The 21477-nt window shown below is 36.5% G+C and overlaps 1 pseudogene; it reads left to right on the top strand.

Annotated features, from left to right (window-relative positions):
- The window catches only part of LOC121156635, a 35373-nt pseudogene extending 14815 nt beyond the window's left edge, over positions 1–20558 (top strand).
- Positions 20559–21477: the final 919 nt, after the last annotated feature.

Here is a 21477-nt window from a genome sequence, read left to right as displayed (position 1 = left end):
TAGAATTTGGAAAAAATACACTAGTTTAATTTTCATTACAATTATGTTATCTAACCATTTTTCAAGGATAAAGTTGAGTTATAAAACCTCATTGCATTCTTATTTCTGCTTTTGTTTTAGTCTGACTTCTGTGTGAAACAATAGCATTGGAGAAACTTTTATCTATAGATACCAAGAAATAATCATCTATTTAGGATAAAGTCTAGTAGAAAGAGGCCCTTTTTTTGTTATACAATAAAACCTTCTAAGTAAAACCTATTTCCATTGATTTATCTTGTAAGCTTTGCATGAACCTACTAGAATGCAAATTGCATCTAGTTAAGCAAATCTGTTTCTAAATATTACCATTTTACAGCAGAAATTTACACATACATACTTTAGAATACAACTTACTAGTTGAATGTATATTTAAAACAAAAGGCCTTATTATATAGATATAATATTATATATTATATATAGAAAATTATATAGTACATATATTATTATATTATATATAAAATATACATTATGTATATAATATATATAGAAAAGAAGAACAAAAATATAATTTGTGGTTAAACTGTAGAATATTTTCTGTCTGGAATATTCATTATGTGTGTATATATGTGTTTCCCATATTTCTGTTAACATTGAATTTTTTTTTAAAAGTTTATTTATTTTTATTGCAAACTCAGATATACAGAGAGGAGGAGAGACAGAGAAAAGATCTTCCACCCAATGATTCTCTCCCCAAGTGACCACAACGACTGGTGCTGCACAGATCTGAACCAAGGAGTCAGGAGCCAGGAATTTCCTCCAGTTCTCCCACATGGATGCAGGATCCAAGGCCATTCTCAACTGCTTTCCCAGGCCACAATCAGGGAGCTGGATGGGAAGCAGGGCTACCTGGGATTAGAACTGGTGCCCATATGGGATCTTGGCGTGTTCAAGGAGAGGACTATAGCCACTAGTCCACGGCACCAGACCCCATCGTTGAATCTTAATAGCTACTAAAAGCAAGCTGGCAAATCTGTAGTGGAGCATCTTCTTTCATAGTCATCGATACTCTGACCTCTGACCCTAGAACCCATCATCAAGTGTGGGGGCTTCTTCAATATCTCTGAATTATTCTTAGCTCTCCCATTCAGGGATATCAAACTGGCTTCCTAACTGCTTTCTGTCATGAGGCTCAACATAACTTTTTAAAAATATTCATTTCCTTGATATCTCCTTGAAAGGCAAAGTTACATAGAGAGGATGATATAAATAGAGATCTTCCACTGTTGGTTCACTCCCCAGATGCCCACGACAGCCAGCACTGTTTCAGGCCAAAATCAGGAGCCTGGAATTCTGCACAGGTCTTTTACATGGGTGCAGGGTTCATGCCCTTGGCCTTTGTCATTCTGCTTCCCCAGGAGCATTAGCAGGTTGCGGAATGATGAGAGGAGTGTTGGGATCAAGGCCCACAGGGGATGTCTGCATCACAGGAAAGGCATTAACTCTCTGGGTCACAACACCAGCCCCTTCAAGGTTACTTTCTAAAGATGACAAGACTAATTATGGAAATCACCTCATTAAAACGTTCAGAGGGAGTGGGAGGCAGGTGTTTGGCATGGCAGTTAAGTTACTGTATCCCATATAGGAGTGTCTGTTGGGTTCTGAATTGACTTCCTGTCACAGACTCCAGCTGTCCGCATTTGCACCCAGGCAGGCAGCATTTGGTGGCTCAAGTACTTGGATTCCTGCCACCTCTGTGGAAACCCAGCTTAATTTCCAGCTTTCTGGTTTGTCTGGCCTAGCTCTTTCTGTTGCAGTTATTTGAGGGTGCACCAGCAGATAGATGATCTCTTTCTGCCATTCAAATGAATTACAAATTTAAATTATATGTAGATATATATTCATACCTGTGTATATATGTGTGTTTCAGTTGTTCAGTGACCCTCAGTAATATATTCATTATGCAAATCTTATTTAGAATCTCTTCTCCTGGATTGTCTTCTTGTATTTTTTGCTCCAAATTCCAATGCCAGGCAATTACAGTCCCTGAATGTGTAATTAATGTTCCAGGATATTTTTTCTTGACTAACTGCGATCCTGCTTTATGTGACTGACTTGTACTAGACTCCTCTGCACTTTTTCTCTAAAATCACCTCTTCTGTAAGGTTTCATTGTCTGCCACTTCTACCAACACCTCCAATTATTTTCAGAAACACTGTTAGAACACGCACATGCCTTACACACCTTCCATTTATCCTGTGACCCTAACTCTGGGGTGGATCTCCTGTGAACACTTGCAGTCTGTGACCCAGTCACATAGCCAATTTATTTAGATATTGCAGAAAGGATTTAAAATACATTTTGAAACATGAAAACAGCTTCCACAGATGGGCATGTGTTTCCATATTACACATAAATATTAAATATAATCAATTATGTAAAATAGAAATGTTTTCTGTAAATCCATGATGTAAATTGCTAAGAGTTGGTTAGTTTCTTTAAATTCAGCCACTAAGAGGACATTTAAATGGCACCTGCTGCACGGCACATGATGCATATTGCATTGTTCAACGGTATTTGCCTTCAAAAATTTACATGGGGAAAATGGTCTGAACTTACCAAATTAATATTTCCAATATTTCCTCTGAGACAACTTTTGAGCCTGGCGGTATTATTGCCTTGATAGCAATATGGGATAAAATCTATGATTTTAATTTTCTACTTCAAGTAATAGGGAAAATGTTCACAGGTCCATTGTGAGTTGGGAGGGAAACAAGGCAAACAAGAAGGGAGGCAGTTGTGAGATATTTGCTGTGAGAACTCCGTCGTCTGTGAAAATGCTTACAGACACACAGACAAGGGTTAAGCAGTTTATTGAAATGAAGCTTTTATTCAAATGCATTCAGAGATAGATTATATCCAGCTCTATTTTCCTTTCATTTAGAGACAGTAAATGCACCATTAATTATTATTTTCACCTGCCCTTCGTCAACACAGACTAAACAAAATGATATGATGTGACTGTGGCTGCTGGCGCATTGCTTGTCTCCATGCAGTAAAAGAGAGTGTGTGGAGGGCATGGCCTGAAACAGCAGCAGGTAAAATCATTATCCTATCACAACCATAATTCAGTTTTCCTGCAGCATACAGAGTGGGGTTAGCTGTAGGCATTCATTTATTATACTGTCCATACCTTGTAGGTTGAAGATGCTATAGGTTGCCTAATGTCCCTCTAGAGAAGCAGTCTGCAAGGCTGAGGCAAAAAACAAAAAACCTTTGGAAGAACAAAATCTAAAAAAATCTTTCCTGAATTCAGCTATGTATGCTTTGAATGAACTGCTTTACATTACTAAAATATACTTCCTAAAGTCACATGATTCAGTAATGATAGAAGTTTACTTCTCTATTGGTCACAGTAGTGATATTTATTTATGGAAAGTAGATCGAGTTTTTCAATTTTAATGAGTAAATTCTCAGTAGTAAACCTGTCCTGTGTGTTTACTGTCCTTGAAAATTATCTTTTTTTAGTTGTGAATGCATTTTGCAAATTACATTGGTTCATGTGATCATAGCTCAGTAATTAATATAAGATTCGTGTTAATTTTCAATGATAACTAAAAATCCTAGCTAACACATTATCATGCATAGATGTTCTGCTTGATATCAACTTATGTTGAAATATAATTCAAAATTTCGGTTCTCAACTAATGAATGAGAAGCATCTATCCATACATTGTTATACTCCTTGAAGTAAAAGAAAGCCTTTGCAGGACATGATTTGAAACATGTGAGGCAAAATCATTACTTCAATTACTAAACATAATATCAAATTAGACTTCCATACACTTTGAAGATTTTATACATAGCGTTGCATAATTCATTATCAGGCATGGATCATGAACCTGAAAGAAAGCAAGGAGCCAAAGGGCAGAGATAGGCAGTTAGGTCAGTTAAAACTTCTGGGCACCTGGGTGGGCCTGGCATAGCCATTACTCTGTTCTTTATTAGAGTACTGGAGCTCAGTGCCTATGCCCAACCCCGACTCCAGTTTCCTTCCAGTACAGACCCTGTAGATACCAGTTTGTAGAGTTAAGTTTGTTCCACTCCTGGCTTCTAGATTTGACTTTTTTCTAGACCCATCTCTTTAGGCAGACACTGGGTAATGAACTAATATATAAGAGTCCTACATTTCTTTCTCTCAAGGAAAAGATAATGCTATATCACACCATTAAACGTGTCACATTGTTTTCACAAGTTGAGAATCACTCTAAATGATTTTTCTTTATTTTGCATTTTGTCAGTTTGTTTCATGTTCTTTTAAGTATTCCAGTTTGAACTAGATACTTCCACAGAATTCTAAAACTCTGTTGATAATGATTGGTTCAATGAGTCCAAACCAAGAGTTACTAACAGCAGTTCACCATGCGTCAAACATTCCGGGCCTAAGGATCACAGAATTTTACTCTCACTTGCAAGGATTTGATATTTTGGAAAGCGACTCCATTTTACCTCAATATCTCAATAAGTTCATTGGGTGACATATTGGAGAATCATGAAATGTCTAAACTTGGTTCTGAATGAAGGTCATCCCACCCGAATAATGAAAATAATGTGTAAATCTGATGTCTGCCTTGCCAAATGCATGCAATGTTGGTAGCAAATATTTGATTGCAATTTTGATAGCTGCAATTCCCTACTTTCTCATTTAAAATTGTTAATTAAAAATGTTCTATGGTTACTCATATAAGGTAAAAAGAATGTGCTATCATTGCTTCGTATTACTGTTTACAGATATATTTGGAAAACCTAAACCTTGAATTTCACAAGATCTATCTCATAAAATGCAGCAAAATCCTCCCCCCCAAAAAACACACAATTCACATCACAAGCTATATTCATCCAGAAACTGGATCATTTAACATAAACTTTCAAAATATTAGACTCAATGTGGTAATTATCTGGTTTGATCAGTTTATGCTATATCCACATATTGAAATGATATTCTTTACTCATAAAAATATTACCAGTAGTACACATTAATCATTTTTAAATTAAAGTACTGAGCAAATTCTGTTCTCAGTATCTTCAGTATTTTACAAAGTATTTCTTAAATAGTGTATTTACCATTTAAATTTTATATTGTTTTAACTGAATGAGTTAAACCAATCAAGCAAGTAATAGTAATATGAATATTGTGGTGATTAATATTTTCAGTCAGCTACTGTAGACTAGTCCATGACATTTTTATTTTTGCCATCATAGTGGTTTTTATAAGTTATCTATTTAATTTATTTGAATGAGAGACCAAAAACGAGATACAACAGTGATCTTCCATCAGCCATGACTCACTTCCCAAAAGTGCAGACAACCTGAGACTGGAATGGGCTGAAGCTAAGAGCCAGAATCACAGCTCAGGTCTGTTGTGCCAGTGATGGGTTTCTAGCTACTTGAGCACCACGTGTTACTGCCCAAGGTAAGCATCAGCAGGGAGCCTCCGTCAGAAATGGAAGCAGAGCCCGAGTCACGACACTTTGATAAGGCATGAGGTGATCCCAAGCAATGTCTTAATCGTTGAACCAAACACATATTTCTAGTACAAAGTAAAACAGACAACGGATTTGTCTTTTGACATAGTGATAAGACACCTATAAACAAATGACTGGAAAATTAATATCATGGCTTTAGAACAATACTGTTCCAACAATACTGTTTAGAACAATTACTGTTCAGTAATTACTATAAACCCGAGAGCAGTGATCTTGGAATGAAAATCTATTTTATCTCTCTGTGTGAATCTGTTCAATCTGCTTAACTTTAGAGATTTGTACCACAATAAAATTGAGAGAAGTGGGATTTGATGGGGAACAAAAAAAGCACCACACATGCATTTCATAGCCTCGTCCTGCTGCTACTTTGCACATGAAACAAAGGTTGGCATGGTCTTAATACATGTGATGATCCAAAGTACAAGGAAAGTGTCAATATTTTTATTGCCACAGAGTATATTAACATGTTCTTGGTTTTCATTTTCAGGAAAAAAAAAAGGAAAAAGACTTACACAAATTAGTATTTAAGATATTCTTATTAGCTCTGTCTCTGAGATAGAATGTTAGGTAAAGCATTAAATTCATTCAAGCTATCTTGCGAGGTTAAAAAGAAAATTGACTATGGTTTATTAGTTTTTCCAATAAACATTCAAGATTTCAGCTAAGTGAAAACAATAGATACTAGGGGAATCAATGGTGCAGTAGAATAACTTGATGGGTGTTGTTGAAATGTTTAATCCTCACTAGGTAATTTATTCTTTGAAGGGTTATTTAAGGAAATCTTTTCAGGAATTTAAAAGTTTTTATATGCAAATAATTGGTTTATTGGACAACTTTTTTCTATGTTACATTAACTTATAGATGTATCCATTTTAATTAATGCAGAAATAAGCAAAGAAATAAAAAGTCAATGAATTATAAAGCCTACATAGTGTTTATATTTCTTCCAGTGCTTTCTAATTGATAGAGCACATGCAAGCTCCAATGGCCATGTAACGGGAAAAATAATTATAAGTTTCAGTAGTATGTGATTGAATGACTCGGTGTGTTGTGTATTCATCATATAAGATTCAATCTAAACTGCATTTAGTTATGATTTTCCTTGTTGTGTTTCCTGTGCCAGGATTTTAAGAAGCAAATTAAGAAATTAGTTTTCTTTTAGAATTCACATACTTACACCCAAACCTGGTCTGATTTTAATCAACTTCAATTTTAGCTAATGTGTCTGTAAGTGAAATAGTGTAAACTACTCTACAGAATAGTATATGAGTGTGCAAGGACACAATCATCCGCTTGCAAAACATAGTCTAAATGGGGGAAGCCAGTTAGAACACACTGCTTTAAACTGAACTGTCATCCTGGGTACCTCTTCTCAATTTTCCATAATGTAGTTTAATACTAACTACTGATTTCTTACAAATAACCTTGGTTTTGCTTAAGTACATGTATTCTATATCAAGATGTTCACAGTTTTTTTTTTCCTGACAGGATGTCAGACTTACTTAATAATTTCTCTTCATCCAATGATACAGTTTTGAGATTTCCAGTCTTCATTCTATTGATGTGATGTGTCACACTTACCGATCTGTGTTTGTTTTACCATCTTTGCAGCCCTGGGAAGAGTCCCACTTGGTGATGATAAACAGTCTTTAATGCATTATTAGTTTTAATTTGTTAGAAATCCCCTAATTTTTTTTTTGCCTACACTGTTCATCAAGACTATTGCACAATAGGTTTTATTATTTGCTTATTGAATATTTATCTGATTTTTGTATAGTGTAATACTGCACTTGTACAGTAATTTTGGAACGGTTCCCTCATCTTCTAAGGTTTTGTAATAACTCAAAAGGAATTTGAACTAAATCTTCCTTATATGTTTTTAAAACTCAACTCTGAAACCACTTTATCCAGACTTTTCTTTCATGAGAGATATTTTAAATAGCATTATTCATGATTTATCAGTTTAGGTGTTATTAACTCTTCATTTCTTTGCATCTATTTAGGTGTTAATAACTATTTCTTTTCATCTGAAAAGTGGAGAAACAGAGAAGCAAAGACAGAGTGAGATATCCAATTTATCTGCAAGAGCTTTGGACAGGAAAAGGCAAAAACAGGAAATTAAATCCTTCTTGGTCTTCCCATGGTTGAAAAGGACCCAACTATTGAGCCAGAATCTTATGTCTCCTGGGGTATGCAGCAGAAAGGCATTAATTCAGAAATAAAATAGAAAAGAAATGAATTAGACACACTGGCATGGAATGCAAGCATCCAGTTGGTGACATTAACCAGCAAGCCAAGGTGCCATATTTGTTCATGTCTCAGACTTGGACACATGTTTTCCCAGCAATGCATTTTTCTAATTGTTACAATTTGTGGACAAGGTTGAGCATTTTCTCTAATGATTAAGATGTATTAGTTAAGCCTTACAACTTTAGATCATGGTATTCAACTTCAAGTCCTCTGTTTTAAATTCTAGCTTCTTGTTAATGCACATCTTGATAATCAGCAGGTGTTGGGTCTTAGTAGAAAGGTATCTGTCATTCATTTCAAAAACTATGATTGAGTTTCTGTCTGCTTCGCTTGGTTTTGCACAATAATAACTGTCATGAACATTAGAGGAAGACACCAGTAAATGGGAGGATTTCTCTCTCATTCTGCTTCTTCTTCAATGGTTCCCACTTTGCCTGTCTACCTTTGAAATGCATTGATTCATTTTAAAAATCATGGGGGAGGATTTGCCCTTAGTAATCCCTAATGATCCTGGGCATTCATATGGAGTCAGTTCTAATGTCTCCCTTGTCTGCCATTATTTCTTCGAGTTTTCTCTTTCTCTTTTATTTGTATCATTAATGCTTGCATTGTTTTCCTAGTCTCCACCTCAAAAATCAATTTTATTATTTCCTTTCTTCAATTAATTTCAAATTGATTTTTTTTTAAATTTTCTGAAGCTTATTGGCAGAAGTCTGAAATCTGAAGAGAAGCTGGATTTCCTGCAACATACTTGAGCTAGCTTCTGCAACTCTAGCTATTTTCAAGGCATTGTAGTGTTTGAATAGCCCTCTACTTTGGTGTCTGTATTGGAGGATCTTTGTTGTGTCACTTCACTTGGTGACCATTATGCCTTGTCTTCAGTGTCTGCTTAGAAATGATGCTGGTGGGCCCGGCGCGGTGGCGCAAGTGGTTAAAGGTCCTCGCCTTGCACGCCCGGGATCCCATATGGGCGCCGGTTCTAATCCCGGCAGCCCCGCTTCCCTTCCAGCTCCCTGCCTGTGGCCTGGGAAAGCAGTCGAGGACGGCCCAACGCTTTGGGAACCTGCACCCGTGTGGGAGACCCGGAAGAGGCTCCTGGCTTCGGATCGGCATAGCATCGGCCGTTGCGCTCACTTGGGGAGTGAATCATCGGACGGAAGATCTTCCTCTCTGTCTCTCCTCTCTGTATATCCGCCTTTCCAATGAAAAAATAATAAAAATAAAATCTTTAAAAAAAAAAAAAAAAAAGAAATGATGCTGGTTATCACTCATAATAAGATTGAAAGTACAGACTCACAGTAGAAAAATACAGCCAAGCAAACAAGAGACACAAGTTTTCATGCTGGTTGTACTGGAGATCACCTGTTCAACTTTGAGCCACTCACCTAACTACTGAACAACACACACGGAACATACACTGGAACCATACCATTCTTCTTAATGTCAATCAAGTCACATACTATCTTCACATACATTTTTAAATTCTCACTAAGCAATATTTTATTATTATAAATATTAAAAAAATTAATAATTCAGTTGTTAGTAATTTACTAATACCTGCTAATTAGTAAGTTGTTAGCAATTATTGGTAAATCATTGCTAATTATTTTAATAATTATTAGCACTTTTTGAGAATTACGTATCTGAAATGGAAATATAGTTCCAGTAGTAACAGACAACTTCCGGTTGTATGAGACTGAAGCACTACCCTTTTGTTCTCAGATTTCCTACCTGCAACAGATGTTGTCCAAAGATTAATGTGTTATAAATGCAGGGTACTTAAAACACAGAACATAAAATGGGAATCATATTTCTGAAAAAATGCTTACATATAACCAGTGATTCCAATTTCTAATGTTTTGAAAATAAACTTAACATGCTCTTTGTAGATATTGGATATTAATCCCTTATCTGTTGTGCATTGTGCATACTTTCTCGCATTCTGTGGTTGCTTCTTCACTGTGTTGATCATTTCCTTTAATATACAGAATTTCTGAGTTTGATGTAGCCACATTTGTTTCTTTTGTCTTTGACACACTGTGCTTTTAATGATATTTTTCTAAAAAATCTTTATCAATGCCTCCATCTTGTAGAGTTCTCATTGTGTTTTCCTGTAACAGTTTGATGGTTTCTGGGTGGAGATTTAGGTCTTTGATCCAGTTCGTCAGAGCTGATCATGTATGAGGTGACAAGCGTGGGTCTTGCTTCACATTTCTTCAGGATAATATCCAATTTTCCCAACATCATTTGTTGAAAGATACCAAACTTTCTCCTAATTAGTTTTGCTTCTTTTGTTGAAGATAAGTTGGCTGGACATATACGGGGCCACTGTTGGGGATTCGATCTTGCTCCATTGAACTTCTTCTCTGTTTTTGTACCAGTACTGCCAATACATACTACCACTGCCTTGTAGTATGTATATCTTGATTCCTCCAGATTATTTTGTTGTTGTTGTTGTTATTGTTCAGGATACCTTTGGCAATTTGTGACCTCTGTATGATCAGGTAAAGTTTTACATTATCTTTTTCTTTGAGAGGAATGATGCTGGGATTTGGTCTGGATCATGTTGAATCTGTATATCAATTTTGGTATTATGCACATATTGATGTTAAATCAACTGAATTAGGAACATGTTAGTTTCTCCATCTTTTATGGCTCTTCACATGTTTCAATTTTTAAATTGGGGTATGGCTGGTGAAATAGCTTAGCACCTAAAGTCCTCACCTTGCAAGCACCAGGATCCCATTTGGGCAACAGTTCTAATCCCAGTGGCCCTACTTCCCCTCCAGTTCCCTGCCTGTGGCCTGGGAAAGCAGTGGAGGATGGCCAAATCCTTGGGCTCCTGCACCCATGTGGGGAGACCTGAAAGTGGCTCCAGACTCCTGGCTTCAGATCATCTCAACTCCAGCCATTGTGGCCACTAGGGGAATGAATCAGTGGATGGAAGATCTTCCTCTCTGTCTCTTCTTCTTCCTCTCTCTCTCTATATATATATATATCTGACATCACAATACAAATAAATAAATCCTTTAAAATAGTTAAATAAATAAACAAAGAAGTTTTCATCATATTGAATTTCCATGTCTTTGGTTATGTTTACCCCAATCTATTTAAGGTTCTTCTCTGCTGTTTCAAAAGGGAATGTACTTACAAGTTCTTTTTCAGCCTTGAAGGTGTTTAGTGTGTATTAAAACCACTGATTTGTGATGATTGATTTGCAGCTAGCTATCCTGCCAAACTCTCTTATGAGACTGTATTGAAAATTTTGGCTATTTTTTGTACAGAATCACATCATTTGCAAACAGGAATAATTTTAATTTCTTGTTCCCAATTTGGTTTTCTTTTTCTTTTTAAAGTTTTATTTATTTTTATTGGAAAGAAAGGTCAGATATACAGAGAGAAATAATTTCTATCTACTGTTTCACTCCCCAAATGAGTTCAACAGCTTGAGCCGAACCAATTCAAACCTAGGAGACAGGAGCGCTTCTGGGGTTCCCAAGGAGATACAAGGTCCCAAAGCATTGAGCCATCCTCTATGGATTTTCCCAGCTATCAGCAGTGAGCTGGATGGGAAGTGGAGCAGCCAGGAGAGGAACTGGTTCCCATATGAGATTCCAGAACTTGTAATTTGAGGATATAGTCATACTCCAGGCCCTGTATTTCTTTAACTTATTTGTCTTGCCCAACAGATTTTGGAAGGACTTCTAATACCATGTTGAATAGCATGGTAAAAGTGGACATTCTTGTTGACTAAAATATGGTGGTAGAAACACTTCCAGTCCTTCCCCATTCAGTATGGTGCTGGCACTGAAGTTGTCTTGTATTGCTTTGAGTGTGCTATAGAATGTTCCTTCTATGTCTATGCAAGCCCATCTTGCTTAGGATTTTTAGCGTGAAGAGGTGTTGGATTTTATCAAATGCCTCCGCTGCATGTATTGAAACTGTCCTATAGTTTCTATGTTTCGATTTGTTGATGTGGTATATTACATGTATTGATTTGCATATGTTAAACCATCCTTGCATGCCAAGGATAACTTGCACCTGGTCCAGTGAATGATCTCTCTGATGTAGTGTTGAATTCTGTCGGCTAGTATTTTGTGTTAGATTTTATTGTATTTTATTTATTTTATTGTCTATGTCAGGGATATCAGTTTGTGTCTGTATCTTAATTTTGTGTTGTTTCTCTATCTTATTTTGATGTTAAGGTGATGTTGGCTTCAGAGAACGAGTTTGTAAGGATTGCCTCTCTTTCTAAAATTTTAAACAGCTTTTGCAGAATTGGGGCAAGTTCTTCAAATGTTTGATAAAATTCAGCAGTGAAGCCATCTGATACCAGGATTTTCTTTGTTGGAAATTACTTAATTGATTTGATCTCTGTCCTGGTTACAGCATATTGGATTTTTAATGAACTCATAATTAATTTCAATATATTGTTTGTGTCCAAAATTCTATTCATTTCATCTAGCTCTTTTGATTTGTTGGCACATAGTCACTTGTAATAATTCCTAATTATTCTGATTATTTTTTGTATGTCCAATGTATTTGTTGTTATATTTTCTTTTTCATCTCTGCTTTTTTTTTTTTTGCATCTTTTCCCTCCTTTTTGGATTAAATTTTGGATTTATATCTTTGGGTTTAAATTTTTTAGTTACTTCTTTTTTCCTGTTGATCTTGGGTTATTGGTGTTGTTTTTCTAGCTCCTTCAGTGGTATTGTTAGCCCCTTGACCTGGTGCTTTTCTGAGTTCTTGATTATGCACTGGTTGTAATGAACACTCTTGGCACTGTCTTGACTGTGTCCCAAAAAGTTTTGATATAACGTGTTGATGCCTCCATTATTTTCAAGGGAATTTTTGATTTCACTTCATCTTGGTGTGAGATGATGACTGGTATGATTTTTTACATTTGCTAAGGCTTGTGTAGCCTGCAATACGATCATTCCTTGAGAAAGTTCCATGCTCTGAAGAAAATTTAAAAAGTGTATCCTATATCTTTAGGATGAAACATTTTGCAGGTTTAAATTAATTAGTTCTTAAAGTGCAATAAACTTGGAGTAAGTAGGGTTTTTCCTTTCTTTGTAACTTAAGTTTTGGCTGCAAATTAGCTACTTTCAGATGTTTCACATGCTTTCTCAAGATTCTGACTAATTCATACAGAAAACACAAGGAAACTGAGGATCAGCTCATATCTTACAGGTAACAAGTTGCAATTAAAATTATTTTGACCCTATTCAGATGATTTGTGAGTGATACCATGAGTGTCTTATGATTCCTTAGATTTGAGTAACATAAATTAATAAAATATGACTGATCTTATTTTAGCATATTTGAAATAATTATTGCTAATTTATAGAATGAATTATTTGAGCTGCTTTTATTGTTTCTTTGTTGTGTTGTTTGCTTTTTGGCAGCAGCCAAAACTCAAGAACATTGCTCACTAGTTACACAAATAAAATCATTGGTATAGCTTTATTTTTTTATTCCAACTCATTGATCCTTGTGTCAAAAGAATTCTTCAGTCAACAAGACACATTGTGGGTTTTTCCCCTTTATTTCTAGTTTCTAAATTGTCATTTCTGTTTTCTTATCCAAAATTTGTAGCTAATTAATAGTTATAGCATTGTGATTTTAAAAAAAAGTCCCTGCATTCATTTTGCCCAGATAGGTCAATAAATACCGAATTACAGATGGCAGGTTCTGAATCTTGATCAGTTGTCAAACTCAGTTTGAAGTTTTATAATAGAAGAGAGCAAATAAATTAATGCAAACTGTAGATCTTGAATAGATAAAATACTTTCTTACTGAATCCTCAACATACATACCAATTAACACCAATAGAAGAATAATATGCTAAAGTTTGAAAAATAATGAAAAATAAATTAATATCCTATCAATGATGCACAGTAATTCATTGTTGTGCTTCATTTGTGTCATCAAACCATCTGGACAGCTGCAAAGACACCAGTGATTCAGAAAATAGTCTGCAAACTTACTGGGCCTCTGAATCACCCAATGGGGGTAGTTTTCTCATCATAGATCACCAGAAGCTACCATAGGACTTCTGATTCAGCATGTCTGATTTTGGGCTCAAGCATTCTGTAATGATCTCTGGCAATACTGATGCTGCTAATTCAGGGACAACACATTGTTTATAACCATTTTAATTGTGTCACTATGGCTTTGAAAAGACTTTAGAGGTACAAAATGTATTTCTTGGATTCAAATTTTCCTAATCCTTGATGACTATATTCATTGTTAAATTTGAGAAACTGCCATATGTCAAACATTGAGTTGGATGTTCATGATACCGTGATTACAGCCATCCCTGCAAGGGGTCAATATCATGAGTTGGAAAGTTATATGACAAGATACACATAGCACACTCTCTCAGTCCCTTGGCTTACTGCCAAAACAGCCACAGCAGCCAGGACCAGGACAGGCCTAAGACAGTAGCCAGAAACTCCCACCTTGGGTCTTCCAAGTGGCTGACAAGAACCAAGCTACATGATCCATCACCTGCAGTTTAGCAAGAAGCCAGAATTAGAAGATCCAGGACTCAAACCCCAGTATTCCAATATGGAATGTAGGAGTCTCATGAGGCTCAGTAACTGCCTATGGTATCTGTCCACAGGTTTATATTGTTAAACTTATCAGTTTGGCTGCACAGAAAATAAGAAATGAATTAATAAGTGAGTGTACTAATTCAGGTTGAAGGGGATAAACTCAAATCAAAATAATAGTTTGAAAATCCCTTCAGTTTTCTAAGTAACTATCAGTAAAAATCTAAATGAAATATAATTTGAAATGACAGAGTACCTGTATTTTCTCCGTATTCTTTGCTTCATTTTATTAAAGGGGGTGAGATAGGGTGACAGGGAGAAAAACAGATGACCACAATGGCTGGATCTAAGACAAACTAAAGCCAGTAGCCTGCAAATCCATCCAGTCTTTCATGTGCCTTACAAGGGCTCAAGTACTAAGTCTCTCTTCTCTTGCTTCACCAGGCATATTATCAGGGAGCTGCATCAAAAATGGAGTAGCTGGGACTCTCATTGGCTCTCAAGTGAGGTGCCTATGGTGTAAGCAGCAGCTAAATTTACTGTGCCATAACTCCCTACATGTTCTTTCAATTATCAATATAACGTTAAAATTAATAAATAATACTAGGTTAGTGGCATGCTGTAGTAGACTTTAGTGCTGTCATTCCACACTGACATGAGTTATAGTTCTAGCTGCTCCACTTCTTCCCTGCCCCTGTATCATCTGGGTAAGCGTTAGAGGATGGCTCAAGTGTCTTAGGATCCTGCAAACATATGGGAGAACTGGAAGAAGCGTTGCATTTCTGGGTTCAGATCAGCTCAGTTCTGGCTGCAGCGGCCATTTGGGGAGTGAACCATCACATTTAAGTGATCTCTCTCTCTCTCTCTTGCTCTCTTTCTCTCTCTTTCTATTTCTCTCTGTAACTCTGATTTTCAAATAAAAGTAAATAAATCAGTAACTGATTTTCAAATAGAAATAAATCTTTAAAAAGTGTCCTTTAATCTCACACTATTTTCTCTTTCCTCTAATCTTTGCATATTTCCAAGAAATCTCTGCCACCCAGTCACTAATATTTTCAGCTCACGTGATGTGTTTCTATTTCATGAATCCATTCACTTTTCTACCCAACTGTGCCTCGTTACCCAATTCCCTGTACTCGCAACTTGACTTATTTTTCCATATACAATCCTAAAAAGGTAGCATCCTGAGAGTAGAGATGAGGTTCTTTATCAGTGAATTCCTCAGAAACCTCATCTCACAGTGCATATGCAATCAATGCTTATAGTTTTAATCAAAGAAGAGAAAAAAGAAAAAGAAATGGATGAGGATGAAGCAACAAGAAGAGATTATAGTGACATCATATGGAATAACCATTGGGTCTAGAAAAGTGTGGGTCCAGTGCTATAGCATAGTGGCTAAAGTCCTCAACTTAAATGCACCAGGATCCCATATGGGTGCTGGTTCTGATCCTGGAAGCTCCACTTCCCATCCAGCTCCCTGCCTGTGGCCTGGGAAAGCAATCAAGGACAGACCAAAGCTTTGGGACCCTGCATCTGCATGGGTCCTGGCTTTGGATTGGTTCAGCTCCAGCCGTTGTGCTCACTTGGAGAGTGAACCATCAGACGGAAGATCTTCCTCTGTGTTTCTCCTTCTCTCTGTATATCTGCCTTTCCAATAAAAATAAATAAATCTTCAAATAAAAAATAAAGACAAGACAAGAAAAGAAAGATGTGGAAGTGTGGACTAGAAAGTGTCCATGGCTTTAGCATAGAATTTTGTTGGTGACTTTGGGAACAATGGTGAAAATGACAAATGAAAACTATGAATCAGAAATCCTCACACAACCTTATGCACACTTAATTTGATTTTCCTAATAATAATGAGATAAAAATCATGAGTACCATTTTTTAGATGAAATAATTGAAGCAGAGAAACTGATAATTGAATGAAAGTTACAAAGTGAGACAAGAGCAAAGCTGAATCTCAGCATTGGTCTCCAAGAAGCAAGTTTACATTCAAATTGTGTGACTTTTTTTTTCCTTTACATGAACTTTTGAAAAAGTATATGGAAGAAAGATAAATCCAGTATTTGTATTTCCCTTTTTATGTAGCATATCTGGTGCCATTTTTGTGGGCTCCATTATTTGTTTCTTTTTACTTTCTCAGAATACTAATTCAAATTTGCTTCATGTCATTTTGATCTTTAAAATATCTCTGCTGCGTCTGATTTAATTATAACAATTCTGTTATTGTAATTGAAATATCAGCTGCATTCTACTTGTCTATGATATGGTACCATCTGCAATTTAATTGATCCAAGTTTTATAGAATTCGTATTGATCTATTGATTAATTAATGGATGAAAATAAACTTATGCAAGATGTATGCAGTCATGCATTTGTTTATTTGTGGTAAAAGGAGATTATTTCAGTTTAGATAAGTTCAATTTGCTTATTAAAAGGTTTGCAGCTTAAACTGAACGAATTATGGTTAATATTAGACATAATTTGTAGTGTTAGCTAGAATTAGCATGCATCCTGAGCTGTTCTGCAGAGTGGGTATTAACAATGGAATCCCATTTTTAAGAAATAGATTCATCTGTGGATCTTACCAAGAGCAATGCATTTCCAGTTTCTCTATCTTTCTTTTAATTTTCTTTTAAAGTTTATGTGTTGCATTAGAATGTCAGATTTACAGAGAGAAGGACAGAAAGGAGAAAAGACAGAGAGAAAGATCCTCTGTCCGCTGGTTCACTCCCCAAGTAACCATAAGGAACAGAGCTGAGCTGATCCAAAGGCAGGAACCAGGAGCTTCTTCTGGGTCTCCCTCGCGGGAGCCAGGTCCTAAGCTTTGGGCCATCCTTGACTACCTTCCCAGGTCACAAGCAGGAAGCTGGATGGGAATTGGAACACTTGGGATGTGAATTGATATCCATAAGGGATCCCAGATCATGTAAGACAAGGACTTTAGACACTAGGCTATCATGCTGGGCCCAGTTCTTCTTCCTTTCAATAGGACAAACAAAATACACAGACAAAATATCTACCCAGAGAAGACTTTGCAAATCCATCCATTGCACTGATTTTTTTTTTTTTACAGCTACAGGTCCAGGGATAATTTAAAAATAATATGGAGAATGAGTTTAAAAATAATCTTGATAAATGATGTTTTAAAATTAGGTATGAATAGTGGGGAATAAAATGAAAAATCTTGGTGGAGGTTTCGACAAATACAATGAGTGACCAAAACAAATCTAGTATCAGTAATATTAAGAATCTGAAAAGCAGAAGATGGAGTCCATGGAGCACCAGGAGATGAAAGGTTTGCTGTGACCCTGCCTTCATGAAAGCAATTCTTTCTACAGAAAGGAGACTCTGACTCCAGAAGCATGAAACTTACACAGAAAGTTTTTTTCTTCTTCTTCCATACTATTTCCCCCTACAATGGCTGAAGGTAAGATCTCTGACAATCTAGTGAGAAAATGTATAATATCTGGCAACATAGAAGGCAGAAAGGTGATAAAATAAATTACTATTCCCATTGTACATCAAAAACTATAGTTTCTGCAAAGGCAGCCCTGTTGTACTTGCTGTTTCCTGAGTAATTAACACTTGTTTTACACTAATAAGTAACATTAGCAAAGCAGAGAACTGCTAAAACTAGTCTACTCCAGAAATCTTGGTCATAATTCTTTGCAAATTCAACATTCAAATGCTCTCCATCCGCACTATGTTCACACCTGAGCAATCATAGCATCTATACTCCCTCAAACAAAGTTTGGCATAATATTATCTTGTACAATGTTCTACTATTTTTTTTTGTAGATTTAATGGTACTTCTTTCAAAATGTTACCTAGTCTCTCATGAAATTTTCTAGAGTCACAAGTTTGCATGTTTTCTTTCTCTAGAATCCAAATTCTCAATGTCAAAATTAGTCACAGGGCAAGTACACCTAATCCTGGGTCATTAGTGTGTCTCCTATATTGCACAGAAAAACCTTTAATCCAATGAGCATTAGATACTTAGCAACTTAGAAGTATGATGGTATCGTTTTATTGTATTTTAAAGAAATATTTTCTTATTTTCATTCTCATCTATTAGAGGGAAAATAATTTAAAGGCTAACTTTTAACATTTATATATATCTGTATATCTACATATCTATATATCTATATCTATAGATATAGATACAGAAAACAGGTTATTGTCCAACAGTGTAAATATATCTTGGGGTCTAGTGCTATGCCCTAGCAGTTAAAGTCCTTGCCTTGAACGTGCTGGGATCCCATATGGGTGCCGGTTCTAATCCCAGCAGCTCCACTTCCCATCCAGCTCCCTGCTTGTGGCCTGGGAAAGCAGTCAAGGATGGTCCAAAGCCTTTGAACCCTGTAGTGGGAGACCTGGAGGAAGTTCCTGGATCCTTACATTGGATCAGCAAAGCATCTGCTGTTGCAGTCACTTGAGTAGTGAATCATTGGATGGAAGATCTCCTCTCTCTCTCTCCTCTCTCCGTATGTCTGAGTTTGCAATAAAGATAAATAAACCTTTTTTTAAAAAAATAAGAATTATCTTTAGGGACATAAGAGTAACCTTGTCAAATTAAACTGCTTAATCCTATCTTCTAAGTGATTTTCTCAGAAAGCATCTGTATAATATCACTTCCTCTGGACCACTATCATACACTATTGTTGCTATTAATTATTGCTTTTCTAGATTCCTGATGTTTGTGGTTTTTTCAATTTTAACACATTTAAGCTTCAGTATAAAATATTATAGCTTTTACACAGTCACATGAAATTACCTAGATCAAAAATTAGATTTACCATATCTATAGAAACTCTTTTATGATTCCTCCCTAGTATTCTCCTCTGTTTTTCAGGCATGTTCACGATTCTCACATTAAAAAGTCCAAATTAACTTTCCCTGTGTTCACATTTTATATAATTAGAATCACACACTGTATATTGCTTTATTTTTCTGGGTTCTGCTTCTCAATGCTATGTCTTGAGATTAATTCATGGATTATTTTTGAATAGCAGCATACACCAAAATGCTATTTTAATGTATACCTATATTTAACATTTATAAATTTAGTGGTTTGGTGTGACTAACATTAGAATATTTTTCATGCTATAAGAAATTGGTCTAACATATATTATTCGAATGTGTTTTGTTAGTTATGTTGGACTCATAAAGCAGAATGGAAAATACATCACTGTTTTCTGGGATAATTTGCACGTGTTTTATTTTATTTTTCTTTAAATGGTCAAATTTATCAATAGAGCCAATGATTCGTGCAGTTTATTGGTGAAAGCATATTCGATTATAATTCAATAATGTTGCAAATTTAAACAAACATTAAATATATATATACATATATCTTGGGATCCGTTGGTTGGCTTGCTTCTTTTTGCTGATGGGCGCCGCGGAGGCAGCATCAGGCTCGCTCATCTCTTTGCACTGCCTTCTTGTGCAAGTCTGAGCCTCCCAAAGATCCCGAACATCTGCAGAAGCTCTTCATTGGAGGCCTGAACTTCGAAACCACCACCAAGAGCCTGCGGAGCCATGCTGAGCAATGGGGAACGCTCACAGATGATGTGGTGATGAGAGACCCGAACATCAAGATCTCCATGGGCTTGGAGTTTGTCACCTACACCACCGTGGAGGGTGTGGATGCAGCCATGATAGCAAGGCCACACAAGGTGGACGGAAGAGAGGTGGAACCCAAGAGGGCTGTCTCCAGAAAAGATTCTCAAAGACCCGGCGCCCATCTCACTGTGAAGAAAATCTTTGTGGGGGGTGTTAAAGAAGATACTGAAGCATCACCTCTGAGATTATTTTGAGCAGTATAGGAAAACCGAAGTGATTGAGATCATTACTGATCCTGGCAGTGACAAGAAGTGGGGCCTCGTTTTTGTGACCTTTTGTTCTATGGACAACATTGTCATTCCGAAATACTATACTGTGAAGTCAGGAATGCCCTGTCCAAGCAGGAGAAGGCCAGCTATTCTTATACTCCAAGAGGTCGAAGTCATTCTGAAAACTTTGCTGGTGCAGTGGCTTCCTTTGGTTGAGGAGGAAACTTTAGCGGTCATGGTAGCTTTGGTGGCAGCCGGGATGGTAGGGGTTATGGTGGCAGTGGGGATGGTTATAATGGATTTGGTACTAATGGAAGCAACTTTTGAGGCAGTGGGAGCTACAATGACTTTGGCAATTACAACAATCAATCTTCAAATTTTGGACTCATGAAGGGTGAAAACTTTGGGGTAGAAGCTCTGACCCCTATGGTGGTGAGGGCCAATATTTTGCCAAACCACGAAACCAAGGTCGCCAGGACGGTTACAGCAGCAGTAGCTATGGTGGTAGAGATTTTAATGACTGCCAAAGCTTAGCAGGAGAGGAGAGCCAGAGAGTGACAGGGAAGTTACGGGTTACAACAGGTTTGTGAACTCAGCCAAGCACGGTGGTGGCAGAGCCTAGCTGCTACAAAGAAGAGATGTTTTAGACAATACTCATGTGTATGGGCCAAAAATTCGAGGACTGCATTTGTGACTAATTGTATAACAGTTTATTTTAGTTTCTGTTCTGTGGAAAATGTAAAGTATTCCAACAAAGTGTCTTAAATTTAGTTTCTCTTTATTTATGTATTTGTTTTGCACCCATGCTGTTGATTGCTAAATTTAATGGTCTGATCATAACGCTGAATCAATGTGTCTTTTTTTAAAAAATGTGCTGTGTAAAGTTAGTCTAACCTGAAGCCATCTTGATAACCTTCCCCAAAAGTGTAAAGTCAGAACTCACCAGGATGATGCCAGGTTCCAATTGGAACCTTTACACATAGCTTGGGTGGAGAAGCCATTGTCCTCATCCTGACAGTTTTCTGTTGTGACCTCCTGAAGCTCACCATTACTCTGTGTGTGCATGTACATTTTATGTTGAAATAAACACAGAATCACACACAAATTCAGGAACTAATGTGGGGAATGCATAAGAAGGAAACAAGACTCTCATATTTACATATCATACAAATATTAACCAAGAGTGAATCAAGGATGTAAATCTAAGACCAGAAGCCATCAGATTACTAGGGGAAAATAAAACACACACACACACAAGCTAAGACATCTCTGATAAGATCCCAGACTCAAAGGCACTAAAGGAAAAATAAA

Source organism: Ochotona curzoniae, unplaced genomic scaffold (assembly GCF_017591425.1).
Source record: "Ochotona curzoniae isolate NIBS_2020 unplaced genomic scaffold, NIBS_Ocur_1.0 contig_3498, whole genome shotgun sequence".
NCBI lineage: Eukaryota > Metazoa > Chordata > Mammalia > Lagomorpha > Ochotonidae > Ochotona > Ochotona curzoniae.
Note: the sequence above shows the minus strand (reverse complement) of the source record. Positions and strands in the feature narration are given on the sequence as shown.